Genomic DNA, 19,861 nt, shown 5'->3' on the forward strand with positions numbered 1-19,861 from the left:
TCTTCTGGCGTCCATCGTTGCTAATTGCACTACACAGCCACAGTGAGTTGTAGTTTCACTAGTTGCTCCGTATGGTATCTTCCACCAAGTGAAGGCCCATCCTATTTAAGAGAGTCGCAATGTAACCCATGAGTTTGAAGAGAAATGTCACACACTCCTTGGTCCACTAAAACTTTATTGTAGAGATCTTTAAAACAAAAAGGTCCTGACGTGTTTCGTATACAAAAGATACGTAGTCATAGGCAATGTAACCCATCCTCTAATCCTAGTACTAGCCTGGATTTTGTCTAAATGTAGCCAAACAAGTGTTACGCAAGTTTGACTTTGAAGGAAAATGGCCTTATTTATGAACTTTTGAGTTTGTGATTCTGAGAGGTTTTTTTCTACTTTGAATAAACTGCCATTTAAAAAAAAAACTTTAAACTTGAGAAAATTTTGAATGAAAAAAAATAGCTTGACTTTGCCTAGGACAACTCCCATTGACGACTATGTAAATTCTGAAGCTTTTAGATGCCAAAGTTTTACATTTGAGTTTTTGGCATTGTTGCACTTATTAAATATCAAACATTCAAGTTTTTGAAAGATAATTTGAATATCAGAAGTTTTAGCACAAGAAAATGTAAATTGTAGAAAAAATTTGAGTCGAACATTGATAAATCACCCCCAAGATGTCTGATTACCCTGCCCCCTACCCTATTCCAAAAATGGTTCATCCAAGGCATGCTGATTCCTATCGCTTCCATGTCCAACAAACACAATTTTTAAAAAATAATGAATAATTCCAGAATTAAAGAAAAGTGAACAGGTATATTCCTTCCACTACTGCTCACTAACCTCAATGCGCTGCTGACCGTACACCTCTTGCATTCAATCCAATGCACACAAACAATTTTATCCTTTCGTTCAAGCACAAATTTTTCCATTATTCATTTTGCTATATACAGTCCTGCAAATTCCCTGACACTGGATTATAACTAATATTTGTATTAGTCCGTTTGAGTTAACAGCTCATTTACCTTGTTGGTATCATATATCTTTACAATGGTTATTATTGCCAAGATTTTCTTCCCCTTGCGCTGGCATCCCCTTGCTTAACATTAAGGTTACTTAAACTCCTTGTTTTCCCAAACGTATAGCTAATTTAGCTATAATGAGTCTTATTTTTTAGTTTCCAAGTCTTCAGTCACTTATATTACCCCACTTGGCTCCCCACTACTAATATCTATTCAGCTTGCTTCACTTTAACAGCTCATTAACCGAATATATGGGTCAGCGAAAGTCTTTCGTACATATGGCTGCTCCTATTAACCTTACACTCTAGGGTTTGAATCAGTTTCCAAGTTTATTTCTTTTTGAAAATGAAAAATTATCAGAAATGAGTAATCTGGCCATTCATTTCTTTCATGACCTAAAGACCAAAAGCTGACAAACAGAAGTACACTCATTTTAAACGGAAACAACTCCAGATCATCTACCAGAGTTTTTATCAGACCACAGAAAAGAACTTTTAGTAATAAGGATGTTCTCCCATATTCTGCTCTCAAATACTCTTAGGGGCACATATATCAACATGTGAGATAAGAGCTCACCACAGAAAAACTCACCCACTTGCTATTTGTTCCTATGGGATTTTTAGAATCATATTTATCACATGGTGAATTCTGACTTTCACCCATTGATAAACAGACTTATAAAATTCCCATAAGAATGAATAAAAAGTGAATTTTCTGTGGTGAACTCTAATCTCACATTTTGATATATCTGCCCCTTAGTACTGCAGCCACACAAGCCTAGATATGTGTACGTCACATATATATACCCCTCTTTTGATATAAGCCAATTAAGATGGGGTTATGCCTAAACACTTCCAGATTAAACTAAACTTCCAGATATAAATGTAAATGTCTTTTTGTTTTACACAAACATAACTGATTCCACAGACTGAAGGACACCATGATAACTCCAAGAAGCTATTTCCCAAGATCACTTTGAGTGAAGACACACGGAGCTACTACTACTACTAGTAGCAGCTAGAAGAGACAATTCTCAGTATTGTCTATGGCAGGGTATTTTCTGGTGTTTAGTAGCCGTGACAAGTAGCTGCTACTAGTAGCTCAGTTTGTCTTCACCCTTAGGCTTATGTCCCACAGGGAGATTAGTCCCCTGCAGTTAAATCTCTGCTACCACAGGCAACTTATCTCCCCAAAATACTTGTCCACCAGCAATAAAGTGAATCACTTTGTTTTTCTAAAGTTGCCCAAAGTTTCCTCCTGCAAAGCAACCTGTTTGCCTTTCCACTGGCAACCTCTGCCCTCAGTTTTATTAAAAAGTGATATATATATATATATATATATATGTATATATATATATACTGTATATTTATATTAATTTCTATATGTTCAGTGTTTTTGCATTTATGCACCTTACTTACGTAACCCCAGCTGAATAAACTCATCTCAAAAATAATTTAATAATGGGAAAAAGGGCAAGGCACAAGATTGAATAATCTATTGCACAGGCTGATCAATGGGAAATTACTACTGTTCAGAACACACACATTAATTGTACTGATCCAACAGAATATCCTACAGAATAATCAGTTAGATCCTAACTCTGAACTTCAGACCTAAGCAATTTTTTCTGACCAATCACGAAGCATAAGACTTCATCGGGTTATGAGATGGTCCTAGCTTTTTAGGCTGTTCCCATTTGATACCAATTACACCATAAAAGTATCTGCCAAATAAATCAATTCTTGTGGGCTTTAACACAGCCAGGAAATTGTATAATTCAGTCTAAAATTGACCAGATCTGTGGTGCAGTCTGGATTCCTCTTTACCAAAGTACATAGCTATTTAATCTTTGCTAGTATATGTACAACTCACCTCTGTAGGGAATTCAGATGTACCAGTCTGACATACATATATGTGCACAATACGCTACTTTTTAAAAATATGGAAAGAAAGGATAGAAATAGTGTATCAAAAATGTACCTTTAAAATTGGATTTCAGGGGAATGGAGCCTTGGGGATTGGCTCTGGACAATGTGAAATGCTTGGCAATAGTTCCATGAATGTGGCCAAAATAATTATTTAGCAAAGGCCTGTAAATAGCAGATAAAGAAATTCAAATTCATGCCGCTGAACACAGTTTGGAATTTTATGTAGATATGATGGTTATCAGGGCAGCCGATGAGAGGAGCTGTCTAGTATCAATGACACTAAAGTAAACTCGTATTCCCTTTAAAGTGGAATGGAATCTTAGGTTAATATTGGGTCTTGGACAAGATAAAAACAAAAGACAGACCTGTTATCAACATAAACAGAAAGAACATATTATTCTGTTATAAAAAAAGAGAAAGAAAAATATATTTTGAGCTTTAGGGCTATGGAACACTGGGTGTTTTGACCGTGTCTGTAATCAGTACAAAAATATAGATGTTCAACATGTCACTGGCTTGTCACCGCGTCCCTCAGAGAACTATGGCAACATGTTTCCTAAAGCAACCGGTAAGTACAGGGGACCTCAGGGAGACCTCAAAAATTGTCGCCCGCGGCTATTATTTTGTCGCGCGGCTATTGTTTTGCCGCCCGCGGCTATTGTTTTGTCGCACGCTATTATTTTGTCGCCCGCGGCTATTATTTTGTCGCACGGCTATTGTTTCGTCGCCCGCGGCTATTGTTTTGTCGCGCGGCTCTTGTTTCGTCGCCCGCGGCTATTGTTTCGTCGCCCGCGGCTCTTGTTTTGTCGCCCGCGGCTCTTGTTTCGTCGCCCGCGGCTCTTGTTTCGTCGCGCGGCTCTTGTTTCGTCGCCCGCGGCTATTATTTTGTCGCGCGCTATTGTTTCAACAATTGTTTGACAATTTTTGGACGTGCGGCGAATTTTTCCGCGGCAAAATTTTTCATTCGTTTCGCGAAACAATCCGCCAATGGCGAAACGCGGAAATTCGCCGCGAATCCATGCCTGGCGAAACTTTTCGCCCATCACTACTCAGTACTACTGATGAGCGAATCTGTCCTGTTTTGCTTCGCTGAAAAAAGATTCACGGAATGACGAAAATGTCACACGTCAAAAAAAAAATTGTCATCTTTTTGGCGCAAGCCAAATTCTTTTGATGAGAGAAAATTCGCCGTGGGAAAAGTCGTCACGCGGAATTTTTTAGTCGTGCGCCAAATTGGGCGTGGTGTGTCAAATTGGATGCGGTCTCGTCAAAATCGAGCGCAGTCGCATCAAAAAAAGCTGCGGTCGCGTCACAAAAGGGCGCGGTCATGTAAAAAAAGGCACAGTCGTGTTAAAAAGCGCGGATGACAAAAAAATATACATGGGCAACAAAAAAATAAAAAAAGACATGGGCCACAAAAAAAATTTGGAATTTTCTTGCCGTTTCACGAATTTTATGGGGAGGCGAAACGGGACAGATTTGCTCATCACTAGAGACAATTCTTTTTGATGCACAACAATTCTTTTGATGAGAGACAATTCTTTTTGACTCACAACAATTCTTTCAACGTGCAAGATAATTCTTTTGACATTCGCAACAATTATTTTGACGTCGGCGTCAATTTTTGGTACACACAGCGGATTTTGTCACCCGTTTCACAAAAAAAAACGGCAATGCCGAAACGTGGAAATTCGCCGCGAATCCATGCCTGGCAAATTTTTCCGTCCCTCATTGCACAGTACCAAAATTAATCTATGTGGATAAGGGCCTTATTTCAAATCTGTATTACTGAATTACTATTAACATATAACCATTAAACATATTTAAACATTTTCAAATGGACTGCAGACAAGTTGGGCTAAAAGTAAACCATTGAAGAATGCACATTGCTAATAGTTACTAAGGTGAATCAGTAGGTTGAAGCAGGTCAGTTTCCTTGGATTAAAAACTGAAATCATGCATCATAACATTCAGGCTTTAAATTTGTTCGCAAAAATCTCCAGCATTTCAGCATTCAACTTTTTTATACAACCTAATAATTGAAACTTTATAGTATGTTCATAAAGGAAACAAAAATTACTACATGTGAGTGGTTTCCAACATGGGCAAATGTATGTGGATCCCTGATGGTCCAATATCAAAACCACGGTTTTTAATATAAATTTGGTTCTCCCTTTGCTGCTGTAACAGGCTCTAATCTTCTGGGAAGGCTTTCCATTACAATTTAGAACACGGTTGGTGGGATTTGCTTCCATTCAGCTACAAGACGTAGTTTGTACTGATATTAGGGATTAGCCTTGCCTTGCTGTTGGAGTTCCAATTTATTCAATGTGTTCAGTTTGTGTAGGGTGTTGAGTTTCCTACTCTTTTTAGGTCAGTCAAGTTCTTCCATTCGCAGCTCTGCAAATTAATGCCATATACACCTTTGTGCTCAAGGGACATTGTTGGACAGAAAAGGGTCTTCCCCAAACTGCCAAACAGAGGGAAGCACAGAATAGTCAAGAATGCCATTGTATGATGTAGTGGCACTTGTGTTATTAGTGATGGTTGTGGCTAAGAAGACAATTGCAAAGGTTGTCCATACACTTTTGGTCTTATGGCATATGTCTTAAGAGATAAGTGGGCCCTATAATAAGAAAAGTTTATAATGGTTTGGCAGAAGCTGACATGGGTTGGACAGGAGATACTGAAAGACTTAATTAAGGATGTCGCCAATTTCCAGTTTGGAAAAATAAATGTGAGTTTTTTTACAAGAGCTTTTTCTAGCAGGAATTTACTATTAGAATAAAAGCAAAGGTGGAATTAACGAATGTGTTTTTGAAAGAGCAGTCACTTTTGAGTAAAAAATCATTTTGCCACTCTGCCAATCCCTGCACTGGCTTCCCCTACCATCCAGGATAAAATTCAAACTAACGACTCTAACATTTAAAGCAATTCACAACTCTGCCCCACCCTACATCTCTGAACTCATCTCTAGGTACCATCCAACCCGCTTGTTATGCTCCTCTACTGACCTGCTCCTCAACTCCTCTCTCATTCCCTCCTCACACGCTCGCATTCAAGACTTTGCAAGGGCTGCCCCCCTTCTCTGGAATTCGCTCCCACAATCTGTCTGACTTTCTCCCAATCTTTATGCCTTCAAAAGATTCCTAAAAACACATTTATTTAGAGAGGCTTACCCTAATCTAGGATACCAATACCCTGTGCCACACCTCTCCCAACTCTGGTCATGCCCATTCCCACACCTTGTGTCTCAACCCTTTCTCCTTGTAGATTGTAAGCTCTTTTGGGCAGGGCTCCCTTCACCTCTTGTATCGGTTATTGATTGCTTTATATGTTACTCTGTATGTCCAATGTATGAAACCCACTTATTGTACAGCGCTGCGGAATATGTTGGCACTTTATAAATAAATGTTAATAATGAGAATAAAAAATGTTGGAGTCATATGAACATTGATGCTTCACTTTCAGAAGTTAAATGAGTAGTACCCCTTTAAAATAAATATTATAATAATGGAGTCACTGATATTCCCAATACAATTTTTTTGCTTTTTTATTTAGCCAAGGGAATTTCAGTTCTGCCTCTCTCCCGGCTGAAATGTTACATTTTACTTGTATCAGTAGGTATCTAAGGTTTAACTCTACGATGTTCCATAACAGTATTCTGTAAAGCATTAACGGGTTATTTCTATATTACCACCAGGAACAAAAGTAAGTGGGAAACCTATGCTCAGTGTAATCGTCCTTTCTCAGATTAGTTTCAACATTGCTTCTCCCGCAAATATTTACATCTGCGATGCATGGGTTCTGACATTTGAGTGAAATAAATTATGTAGAATTCCTTTGAAATAAATACTGAAATTGAATAATAATGGGACAAGTTAAATGTTTTATTTATGATTATATGCTTAAAGTAGATAAAGTTATTTAGAGATTGGAAAGAAATGCTATTTACACACAGAATACTGAAAATGAAATACCAGCAAGAAAAACAACATTAGACTTTCTAATGTGCTATATAATGATAGCACTTGCCTTAAAGGGAAATGGTGCGCTATTCATGAATATGATTTACCTGCAATTTATTTTACTATAATTGTCAGTAAAAGACATATGTTATCATGTGCTGGGAGCTTAATTTATCTGCATATCAGTGGTAATAAAACTGCTATGGTTGCTCTGATGAGTTGAACTCCACTGTGCCCTATAGTGAACTAACGCCCCATTACAAAGGAGGGGGGCCTATGACCTGTGGGAGTCAATTGGCCCAGGGATCTAGGGACATATCTTGTCCATAGTTTATATGATGAGATCGAGCACATAGCTTTTCCTCTTTGGTCTGCAGTGGAGGGTGTGGTGGGAGCCTGGAGCATTAGGATATCAGCAACCTTAAAGAAGTCATGGAACAGGGACCCTGTAAACTAGGAAAAGGTATTGGAGTGTTAGATATGTCAATTTAGGAAAATCTGCCCCACTGAGAAGATGCAGCGTGGAGGTAGCGCTCCTAAATGACACAGTGACACTAACTCTAGGGACACTACGCTGGAAAGGGAATCTATTTCTTATCCACCGAATGGGAATCATGGTGCATAATCTTCCCTACTTGCCTCACCATTTGCTATACCATTCACTGTTTGTTGTACTTTGGAACGACCTTTGCCTCTGTTTTATAAATCAATTCTTTGGAGAAGAATCCACAAGGGGGTAATTTATCAACACTGGGCAAATTTGCCCATGGGCAGTAACCCATGGCAACCTATCAAACGGATGTATTTATTGTTCTACCTGCAGCTGGCTGTAAAAAAAGCCAGTCGCTGATTGGGTGCTGTGAGTTGCTGCCCACGGGCGAATTTGCCCAGTGTTATAAATCAGACACCTAATTATTTCTTAAGGTGCTATGCTGGGAGTTAATGCTCAGTTTTATAAACCTTTTCTCCACCACCTTCAAGGGCTCAGATATAGAGAGATAGCCTTCCCAGAATTCTGAGCTTTTTGGATACAGGTTTCCAGATAACAGATCCCATAGCTGTACTAACTCAGCAAGATAGGCCTTAGAAAATTTGCCATCAGCCTTACATAACCTCCTCATAAGTCTTATATACAGTATATTTTGTGTGTGTGGAACATAAGACTTTCTCCTAATATCCCCACAAATCTAATTGTTTTGTTATTGTAAGTAATTCCATCTGCTATTTAGCTAAACATAAAGGCTTGCTTTCTTACCTTATTTGACTTTAACAATTGGCTAGGTCTGCTGGAAACCAGCCCCGGCTCTGGTTGTTTCACTGTACAGAAACTGGCAACGTTACAAAATAAAGGTTATTGTTTTCTGTGATTTGTTTTCGAAGAACTATGCATTGCATTTGCAGAATCAAAGGGATTGCTACATTAGCAGAGAATGGGGGTAACTTTTGCCCCGAAGATTTGCTAAATTTATTAAAAAAAAGTTTATAGTCTTTAAGTTAATAAAGTCTTAATGGCAATATTTAATGATGTTGTGTAAAAATCACATTTTTATAGACAAATGAACAAAAAAATCTGTTTGTGTAGAATGTGGCGGTGTAACTAGAGCTTATTGGGCCTTACAGCAAAATCCTTTTAGCCCTTCCTCACACTGGGAAAGATGATAGGCTTTTCTTGTTTATGCTATAACTTGCAATCATTGATAAGCCCAACTGGCCCTTACACCGGCCTGGTTAAAGCAAGAATAGAAAAGCTTGAGCCACCAATATATCACAAGGCTCCATCTCCCAGCGTCCATTCAACGACAAAGAAGGAAATCCCGGTGCTCAAGTTCTGCAACCTTGGCAGTGGTTTATCTTTGGAACAGTAGTACTTGGTGTAGAAATAATTATAATGGCTGACTCTGAAATGATAAAGAACTGAAGTCAAACCCATATAATAAACTCCCAAGAATATAAAAGGATATATAGATATTTGTGCAACAAGCCATGGAAATCCATAGATTGCATTCTGAGCAAACTGCTGCATCTTTGCCGGCCTTGCTTAAAAAAGCTTATAGAAAGCCAACACTAAAACAATCCTACCAGTCTGTCAAATAAATCAGGACAAAGGCAGCACGAGCTGTAAATTAATTAGTTACATCACAGACTGGATACAGACATGTCTTTGTAATTTGCCTTAATACCAGCACAGGACAATTACACTGAAATGGAGAAAGATATATATATTGACAATAGTGGAAAGATTTGATAAATTACAGTAGGATTTGAACAGTCCAAAACCAGCATTCTGATAGCAGGAACGTTATCCAGAGTTTTCCCACCTAAACGGGGGAGCAGAAAGAGCAAGACCTGTTATAAACACATCCCTTTCAAGCACATTCTATTGAAGGGAACAAGCTAAGAACGACATTTCTTCTGGTCAAGGATAAGGACAGTTATTCTATTCTGCCAGACCTCACAAACCCTTTAAACTCTTCTCTAATGAAGAAGTCAAGTAAAATGGCACCAGGACTATGAGCCTATAGTGTGCATGTGTGTGTGTGCTTCTTTGGAGCAGGGACTGTTGAATAAGGAAAAATTTCTGTTAAGCCATGTTGGCACTATATAAGTAACAGGGAATAAGAATAATACAACCCCATTACAACAAAAATTCAATCTCAAAAGCCAAAGATATACTGTAATACGATCAAGCATAATCATAATGTTCTGCTTGAGCCCAGAAGGTTTCCAGAGTTTTCCCTTTCCATGTTTACTTTTTATTGAGTTAACCATAAAAGTACAGTCTACATGAAATGCATTTAACTTATTACAAAAGAATAATGAACAATAACATTGGTGTGCAAACTGGTTTTATGTAGTGTCAAGATATTGTAGTTATTTGGGGAGAAATCGAGGGAAAGAAGAGAGGGGTGCAAGATGGTGGAGGGAAGATGAGAAGAGAAAGACAAAAAGAAACAAGTTTGCCAAAAACTTGTTTGTGTTTTATGGTTTGTGTTTTATTCCAATAGGAACAGTATGCTATTGGTGTTGCTAGTTTCAATGTATGTTTTTTCAAGAACCTAAACGAGTTTTCATGTAGAGGGAACTTTATCCCAATGAAAGTCTACAGAAAATTCCTGTACAGGTATAAGACCCGTTATCCAAAATGCTCGGGACCAAGGGTATTCCGGATAAGGGGTCTTTCTGTAATTTGGATCTCCATACTTTAAGTCTACTAAAGAATCAATAAAACATTAATTAACCCCATTAGGATTGTTTTGCCTCCAATAAGGATTAATTATATCTTAGTTGGGATCAAGTACAAGGTACTGTTTTATTATTACAGAGAAAAGGGAATCATTTAACCATTAAATAAACCCAATAGGACTGTTCTGCCCCCAATAAGGGGTAATTATATCTTAGTTGGGATCAAGTACAGGTACTGTTTTATTATTACAGAGAAAAATGAAATCAGTTTTAAAATTCTGAATTATTTGATTAAAATGGAGTCTATGGGAGACGGGCTTTCTGTAATTCGGAGCTTTCTGGATAACAGGTTTCCGGATAAGGGATCCTATCCCTGTACATGATTTCCACATTGACATTTTCTCAGTGTACCAAAAAGAAATAATTTTTTCCCCCCAACCTTTGATAAATCTGCCAAAGTGTTTGTAAGTAAAAAAAAACTGAAGGGTGGCAAACATTTTCCACCTTCTTTCCAAGCCGAGCAAGGATCCTAGTTCAGATGATAAGCACCCAATAGCAATGAGCAAAACTCACATGTTTCGCTTCATGAAATTTTGCCGACATGCATTGAAGTGAATAGGAAGGTGAAATTACACTGCAGTTAAGGGGTTTTTTTTGGTTTGCAATAGCAAATAGATTTCTCTCCCTTGTTAGAGAACCTCCTTTCCACATTTTTTCCAGTACAACAAGATGCAATAGAGAACACATGGGGAAATTCTAGAAGAACTTTGCAAAAAATTTTCACTGCAGGCAAAACAGTGGCAACTTTATTTCATTGTACTATACCCAGTGAGTACCCTGCTTTATATACAGGTATGGGACCCGTTATCCTGAATGCTTGGGACCTGGGGTTTTCCGGATAAGGGGTCTTTCCGTAATTTAAGTCTCCATACCTTAAGTCTACTAAATCATTTAAACATTAATTAAACTAAATAAGAATTCATTATATCTAGGGATCAAGTTCAATGTACTGTATTATTACAAAGAAAAATAAAATGATTTTTAAAAATGTGAACTATTTGATTAAAATGGAGTCTATGAGAGATAGCCTTCCTGTAATTCGGAGCTTTATATAGATAAGGGATCCTGTACAGGTATAGGATCCATTATCCGAAAACCTGTTATCCAGAAAGGCCATCTCCCATGGACTCCATTGTAAACAAATTATTCTAATTTTTAGAAATGATTCCCTTTTCTCTGTAATAATAAAACAGTACCTGTACTTGATCCCAACTAAGATATAATTACCCCTTATTGGAGGCAGAACAGCCCTATTGGGTTTATTTAATGTTTAAATGATTCCCTTTTCTCTGTAATAATAAAACAGTACCTGTACTTGATCCCAACTAAGATATAATTACCCCTTATTGGGGGCAGAACAGCCCTATTGGGTTTATTTAATGTTTAAATGATTCCCTTTTCTCTGTAATAATAAAACAGTACCTGTACTTGATCCCAACTAAGATATAATTACCCCTTATTGGGGGCAGAACAGCCCTATTGGGTTTATTTAATGGTTAAATGATTCCCTTTTCTCTGTAATAATAAAACAGTACCTGTACTTGATCCCAACTAAGATATAATTACCCCTTATTGGGGGCAGAACAGTCCTATTGGGTTTATTTTATGTTTAAAGGAGAATGCAAGTCAAAATGTAAAAAGCATACTGCCCAATATTCCTCCTATTGTTTAGTAAAAACACCACACTTTTGGCTCACCTAATCACATATTTACTCAGTCACACTTACTTCACGTTTTCTAGAACAGGCAGCCATCTCTAAAAAGGTATTCTCCCTTCCTTTCCCTCCTTGCTTCATACTGCACATGTGTTTCATTCCCTCCCCCCCTCCCCTCTGCCAGATCTGCTTCTGATTGGCTGGTGGGCATGTGTAGCTCAGAACAGGAGACGGGATCAAGTTACACACATGCTCAGAGAATAGGAAGGCTGCCGCTGGCACCTACAGGAAGGGGAGAGAGATTTCAGTGATGTCACTGTAGGCTTCACACTGCTGTAGGCTGCCAGCACCATATCTCAGAGAAGCAAGCAGGGATCTGGGAATTTAGATATGCAGTAAGTACTTAAAAAGAATGCCTTTAGACTTACTTTTAATTTATATTAACCTTTCCTTGTCCTTTAAATGATTTTTTAGTAAACTTAAAGCATGGTGATCCAAACTATGGAAAGATCCCTTATCCAGAAGACCCCAGGTCCCAAGCATTCTGGATAACAGATCCCATACCTGTACCTCTATGTGTATATATATAGAGAGAGAGAGAGAGCTATAAATATATATTCCTTCCTTTTTTTTCTAGGCTTTTGCTTTTCAGGGACCTCCCATAAACTTTCCATGTTATTTATAAAACGTCACTGTATTCTGGATTGCTGTACAAACTTGCGTGACTGTGTCGCTGTTCTGAAAATTGTTGGTTTTGAAACTGAAATGACGCCTTTATCAGAGCGCAGGCTGTGCTTGATTTATGCACGGCTGTCACGCAAAGAACACCTGCTTTATGACTTGTGACATTGGCTGTTATAGTCAAGTATCAGACATATAATATTATTGGCTTTTGGGGCTTTTACAGAAACATATTCTGCTAAGAATTGAATTACACAGTGAGAGACTCCCCTTAATCTGCATTTATTGATTCATTTGGTTTTGATGGATAGTTAGCACAATGTAATTGAAGTGGAATTTGCCCAATAACATTTAAATATACGTCCATTTTATTTTATACCATTCTTTTGGATCCGCTGGTCCGATGTAGATGCCGAAACAGTTTTATGATTGTACATGGATTTAGCGATGAGAAATATTGTGAATCCAATATTTGATCGATATCAGTGGTGTCTAACAAGACACATCCGTGTTTGAAATAGAGAAAACTATCCATCTATAAAGAAACCAATGCTTCCCTATGATAACTCATATAATGGGGCTGTGTAAGTCAGATTCCTGATGGCATCATTCCTTTATGGCTTAAAGAGTAGTAATGAGCAGAACTGGCCCTTCCCCCCCGAAACTGCAAAAAAAATCATAAAAAGGTAAAATTTCAGCAAATGGAGTCATGACCAAATGCATTGGAGTCAATGTGCATTTTTTCTCACACCATTGAGCAGATTTAGCAAAATGTTTATAGATTAATACATAAAAATGCACCCATGTTCTATTTATTCCTATGGGATCTTTAGAAGCATTTTTATCACTGGGTAAACGTTAGAACTCCACAATTTTATTTTATTATTTTTTTTGCGAAATAAAACACATAGGAGCATACAATATCTGCATCTGCATTTGTGTTTTTTTTTTCTTTTTTATGCGACCACTCCCATTTTGATGCAACCGCGCCCATTTGACCCAACTGTGCCTATTTTGACGCAACCGTGAATTTTTTTTATCCCGACAATTTTTTCCGCTGTGGATTTCTGCAGATATTTTGTAAAACATTTTGGCAATGACAAAATGCGGAAATTTGCTGCCATAAAAATTTGTTGTGTCATCAAAAAAAGCCGCGGTTGCATCAAAATAGGTGCGATTGCGTCAAAATGGGTGTGGCTGCATCAAAATGGGAGTGGTGCATAAAAAAGAAAAAAGACACGTGCAACAAAAAAAGACGTGCGCGACAAACGCAATTCACTGATTACTACTGACAATCAGCAGTTAGATCTGAACGGTCACCTACAAGTTAGAAAACAAAATCATTAGGGATGCACCAAACCCACTTTTTTGGGTTCGCTCGAACCTCTGAACCCACCCAGGGGATTCGGCTGAATCCCGAACCGAATCCTTATTAGCATATGCTGATTAGGATCAGGAGGGGTTAAAATACATTTTTTTCACTGCCCATTTAACCCTTTCCGAGCATATGCTTATTTATGCGAATTAGCATTTGGATCAGAATCCTAGAGGGCGCTGAAACACCTAATGAAAGCGCTGAGGGACTGTGGAGCCAATCTGGGGCTTAATTCCCTCCGGCACACGAGGAGTTAACCTGCTTAGCTTTTGGGCGGGAAGAAAATATCTGTACTCACCCCCTCCCCTTTTGCCTGTCAGCTCTCTCAGCAGCGTCTCACCCTGCACACACAGAGCAGCATCTCCCTCCCCCCCCTCCCTGTTTAAGCGCATTTAGCTAGTAACTATAGGCTTGTAAGATTTATATATATATATTTTACATATTCGGTCTGTCACAGCAAATGGCGGGTGATAGTCCTTGGCCATTTAATCTCTGGTTTGTTTGATGGTTTCCACATGCCCACTGCGTTTGCAGTGGCCGGCAAATTTTTTCCAATGTTTGGTAAAGTTGGAAATACATGGCAAGGACTATTTATGATGTTGGATTTCTTTAATAAAGCTGTGGCCGAACTCTACCCACAAAATATGGTGTCATTGTGTTTTCTTGTGTCAGGTGGTTACATTGGGGGACAAGTTTGGAAGGGAGGGAATAAGTCTCCACAGTCTTAAAAAAACGTTGGGATTCAACTAAATCCCGAACCGAATCCGGGATTCGGTGCATCCCTAAAAATCATAGATCTAATTGGTTGCTATGGGCAACATCACTGGTGCTGTTGGCTTACACTTAATAATAAATATGCTCCATGGTAAAAATTCTAGCGCAGAGTAGCCAAAATTTTCACCAATCAAAAACACACATTTCACTGCAAATCTGTATCAAGCAGAAAATAAAATTGCTCATCCCCATTAAAGAGGAACTTTTAATCAAATATACCATTATTAGATAGAAGAACAGGTGTAAGATCCATTAGGGTTGATTCACTAAAGTGCGTTAAAATGAGCGCTATTTATAGCATGCGTTAAAAATATTATCACGTCTAATTTTTCGCGTCTTAACGCACGATTCACTAAAAGGATATTTGCGTTAATTTAGACGAGATTTTGTTTGCGTTATTTAAGTCGCGAAGACTATTTTCATATGGTATTCAGTGCAATGCACGCTAATTAATGCAGCACGCTACTTATTGCACGCACGCCATATTAGCCATACACACCATTACGTTCGTAAAACTACTTTTTTTGAAAATGCCCATTTCTCTGCAAACTGGAGGCTACATTACTCTAGGGCCAACACAGACTTGAATAAATCCCACTGCAAAGTCAATATTGTGTTGCCAAAAGCTCATGAACTGTACTTTTCTATAATTACCGCCTGCCCCAAGTAGGGGTTAATTTTCGCATAGCCTAATGCGATATTTAGCGCGTCTAAGTGTTTGTGAATCATGCTTTAGTATTATTTCTGTGCGAGAATTAACGCAATGCGGTAAAATTAACGCATGCGGTTGCGCGCTATTTAACGCACACAATATGCGACTTAACACATGCGACAATACTTTAGAGAATCACGCTTTTTTTGCGCATCAATTTTAACACAAAAAAGCATGCAATAGCGCTTATCGCACTTTAGTGAATCAACCCTATTATCCTGAATGCTTAGAACCTGGGGTTTTCTGAATGAGGGGTCTTTTTGTAATTTGAATCACCATATCTTATGACTACTAAAAATCATTTAAGCATCTAATAAACTCAATAGGATTGTTTTGCCTCCAATGTGGATTCAAGCACCTTTTTTTTATCATAAAGTACGAGGTAATGATTTATCATTACAGAGAAAAAGGGAATCATTATTAAAAATTAGAATTATTTGTTTAAAATGGGCGGAGATGACCTTCCCGTAAATACGAGTATTTAGGATTACGGGTTTGCAGATAACGGATCCCATACCTAACAATATACAATGGAATATAATCTCACAACATTATGAAAACAATATGCCCATTTGAGGGAAATATCAACATTGGCATCTAAAAGCCGATGAGTTCATGTAGAAGTCACTGGAAGTTGGGTTTTAAAATTCAAGCTATTTTTCAATTCGAGTTTGCAAGAGCAATTGGAAATTTGGCAGAGTCATTGAAAATGAAGGTTAGAATGTGATGTCACTGCGTTCAAGTTGTTCTTTTCCGTTTGTAAGCAATCACATTTTTGAGTTTTGTCATAAATAATAATGGAATGAAATAAGTGACACAGACGTTGGTTTGAAAGCTTTGTTATATTACTGGCATTCCTCTTGTAAACAGGAATTATTTATTGCACAGTATAATATACAGGACCAGAAAAAGTATCAAGAAAAATAAATGCTGCCATATTCGTGTTTATATTATTAAATGATTTATAGAGCAGGAAACAATGACTGATATACAAACAGATTTTACTGATGAACATACAGTAGATACAGTTATTATGAAATTGTAGCAGTGTATAGAACTTTCTATGATGTATAGTGTGCGTTTAATTAATAAGCAATCACTTTAAGTCCTTGGGGGCAGATTTAACAAAATTCAAGTTCGTAAAACAAAAATGCATTGAAGAAAAACAAATGGGACAAAACTTGTGCGACTTTTCTTCTCGAATGACAGTTTTTTAAGAAAAAAACGAGACAGAATATTCCCATGCACGTTTTATCCTATATCGTTCCATTCATTTTCAAGGCTAAAAAATGAAGTTGTTAGAGACAATTCTCATTGACTTCTATTGAACTTCGCAAGTTTTTCTTGCTAAGAGTTCTGGCGACTTTTCTAGGATTTTTTCTTAAATACAGTATATACAGACTATTTGTGGTTTTTAAGAATATTCTTGAGTATATTTGAGTTTGTGTTTTTTACTGTGATAATTTAGAACTCGACAATTAAATGAACTCATGTCATGTAAAAGGATTCATAAATGATCGCATTGCTTCTTAATCTTTGTTTTCATATTTTCTGTTGCGAAACATTTTCTAATACAGGTACCGGACCCCTTATCTGGAAACCCATTATCCAGAAAGTTCCAAATTACGGAAAGGCCATCTCCCATAGACTCCACTGTAATCAAATAATTCACATTTTTAATAATGGTTTTATTTTTCTCTGTAATAATAATAATAAAACTGTACCTTGTACTTGATCTCAACTAAGATATAATTACCCCTTTTTGGAGGCAAGACAATCCTATTGGGTTTAATTACTGTTTAAATATTTTTTTTAGTAGACTAAGGGGCTGATTTACTTACCCACGAACGGGTCGAATGGAGTCCGATTGCGTTTTTTTCGTAATGATCGGTACTTTGCGATTTTTTCGTATGTTTTGCGATTTTTTTGGATTCTTTACGAATTTTTCGTTACCAATACGATTTTTGCGTAAAAACGCGAGTTTTTCGTAAAAATGCGCAACTTTTCGCGTAAGTTTTAACACTACGAAAAATGCGCAACTTTTTACGCAACTTTCGTAATGGATACGAAAAACTCGCGTTTTTACGCAAAAATCGTATTGGTAACGAAAAATTCGTACAGAATCCGAAAAAATCGCAAAACATACGAAAAAGTCGCAAAATGTTCGTTTTCAAGTCGGAACTTTTCCAATTCGGGTCGGATTCGTGGGTTAGTAAATCAGCCCCTAAAGGTAGGAGATCCGAATTACGGAAAGACCCCTTATCCAGAAAACCCCAGGTCCCAAGTATTCTGGATAATGGGTGCAATACCTGTACAAGGGTATTCCGGATAAGGGATCTTTCTGTAATTTGGATCTCCATACCTTAAGTCTACTAAAAAAATCAATAAAACATTAATTAAACCCAATAGGATTGTTTTCAATCCAATAAGGACTATTTATCTTAGTTGGGATCAATTACAAGGTAATGTTTTATTATTACAGAGAAAAAGGAAATCAGTTTTAAAATTCTGAATTATTTGATTAAAATGGAGTCTATGGGAGACGGGCTTTCCGTAATTCAGAGCTTTCTGGATAATGGGTTTCCAGATAAGGGATCCCATACCTGTATAGGTTTTTTGTGCATATTATATTATAACAATGTCAGTTCTGTATAATAATATACACAGACAGCCGTCTAGAGGAAGCTGGACTTGTCTCTTTGGAAAACAGTTAATGCAGGCGATTTAACTTGGGTCTGTGGTTGAACAGCTAGGGGGATCACTGATTGGCAGGGAAGAATCTTAGAACCACAACAGATCCCATTAGGCAAACAGTTTTGCCCACAAGATTTGGTACTTCTTGGACAATGTTATGCATTCATGTCACAGAAGAATTGTTGCCTCTGGGTCTGGGCATTGGCTGCAATCGAAGGTAATTTTGTTGACTGTGGTACTTTACATGCATCATTATTATAAAAAGTGGTCGTTAATGAAAGACAATAGTGGGTGTCTCTAATTAGAACCCTAAGTATGACACAGGCAGGGTAAGCAAGGGGACATGTAAGGCTTTTGCCTCAGAGAGTAGTGCTAAAATATGTGACCTCAGAGCTGGTCAGGGTTAAAGCACAGTTCAAACTTTTCCAGGCAGGGGGTATACAGGCTTCAGTGTGGCTCAGCACAAACTACTTATTTCACTGCTGCTGAAACCTAGTCCAGTGTCTAAATGTAAAATTTAAACAAAAGTTGAGCCATTTTCTCAAGGGTACAATGACTTGTATCTCACAAGAAGGAGGCAAGTCATGTCACTTACATGGTAAAGCCCTGATCTGACTCCTTCAGAACTGAGCTACTGTTTCTTTGGGTTTTGTGCTTAGATATAGTTACATAGTTACATAGTTACATAGGGTTGAAAAAAGACCAGTGTCCATCAAGTTCAACCCATCCAAGTAAACCCAGCACACCTAACCCACACCTACCAATCTATACACTCACATACATACACTATATATACAACCACTAGTACTAACTGTAGATATTAGTATCTCAATAGCCTTGGATATTCTGATTGATCAAGAACTCATCCAGGCCCCTCTTAAAGGCATTAACAGAATCTGCCATTACCACATCACTAGGAAGGGCATTCCCCAACCTCACTGCCCTCACCGTGAAAAACCACCTACGCTGCTTCAAATGGAAGCTCCTTTCCTCTAATCTAAAGGGGTGACCTCTGGTGCGCTGATTGTTTTTATGGGAAAAAAGAACATCCCCCAACTGCCTATAATCCCCTCTAATGTACTTGTACAGAGTAATCATGTCCCCTCGCAAGCGCCTCTTTTCCAGAGAAAACAACCCCAACCTCGACAGTCTCACCTCATAGTTTAAATCTTCCATCCCCTTAACCAGTTTAGTTGCACGTCTCTGCACTTTCTTCAGCTCATTAATATCCTTCTTAAGGACTGGAGCCCAAAACTGCACCGTATACTCAAGGTGAGGCCTTACCAGGGACCTATAAAGGGGCAAAATTATGTTCTCATCCCTTGAGTCAATGCCCTTTTTTATACAAGACAGCACTTTATTTGCTTTAGTAGCCACAGAATGACACTGCCTGGCATTAGACAACTTGTTATCTACAAAACCCCCTAGATCCTTCTCCATTAAGGAAACCCCCAACACACTCCCATTCAGTAGATAGTTTGCGTTTATATTATTTCTACCAAAGTGCATAACTTTGCACTTATCAACATTGAACCTCATTTTCCAGTTTGCTGCCCAGTTATCTAATTTTGTCAAATCGCTCTGCAAAGCGGCAGCATCCTGCATGGAACTTATAGTTTTGCACAATTTTGTGTCATCAGCAAAAATAGAAACAGTACTGTCTATGTCCCCCTCCAGGTCATTAATAAACAAGTTAAAAAGCAAAAAAAAAGAGATAATGCAGCTGAGCCAATGTTCATGTATCCTTTCACCCAGTTGGTGGAGAAAACCTTCTAACTAGGTATATTTAATTACTTATACGTCCCGACATAAACTTCT

Source organism: Xenopus tropicalis, chromosome 2 (assembly GCF_000004195.4).
Source record: "Xenopus tropicalis strain Nigerian chromosome 2, UCB_Xtro_10.0, whole genome shotgun sequence".
Taxonomy (NCBI): Eukaryota; Metazoa; Chordata; class Amphibia; order Anura; family Pipidae; genus Xenopus; species Xenopus tropicalis.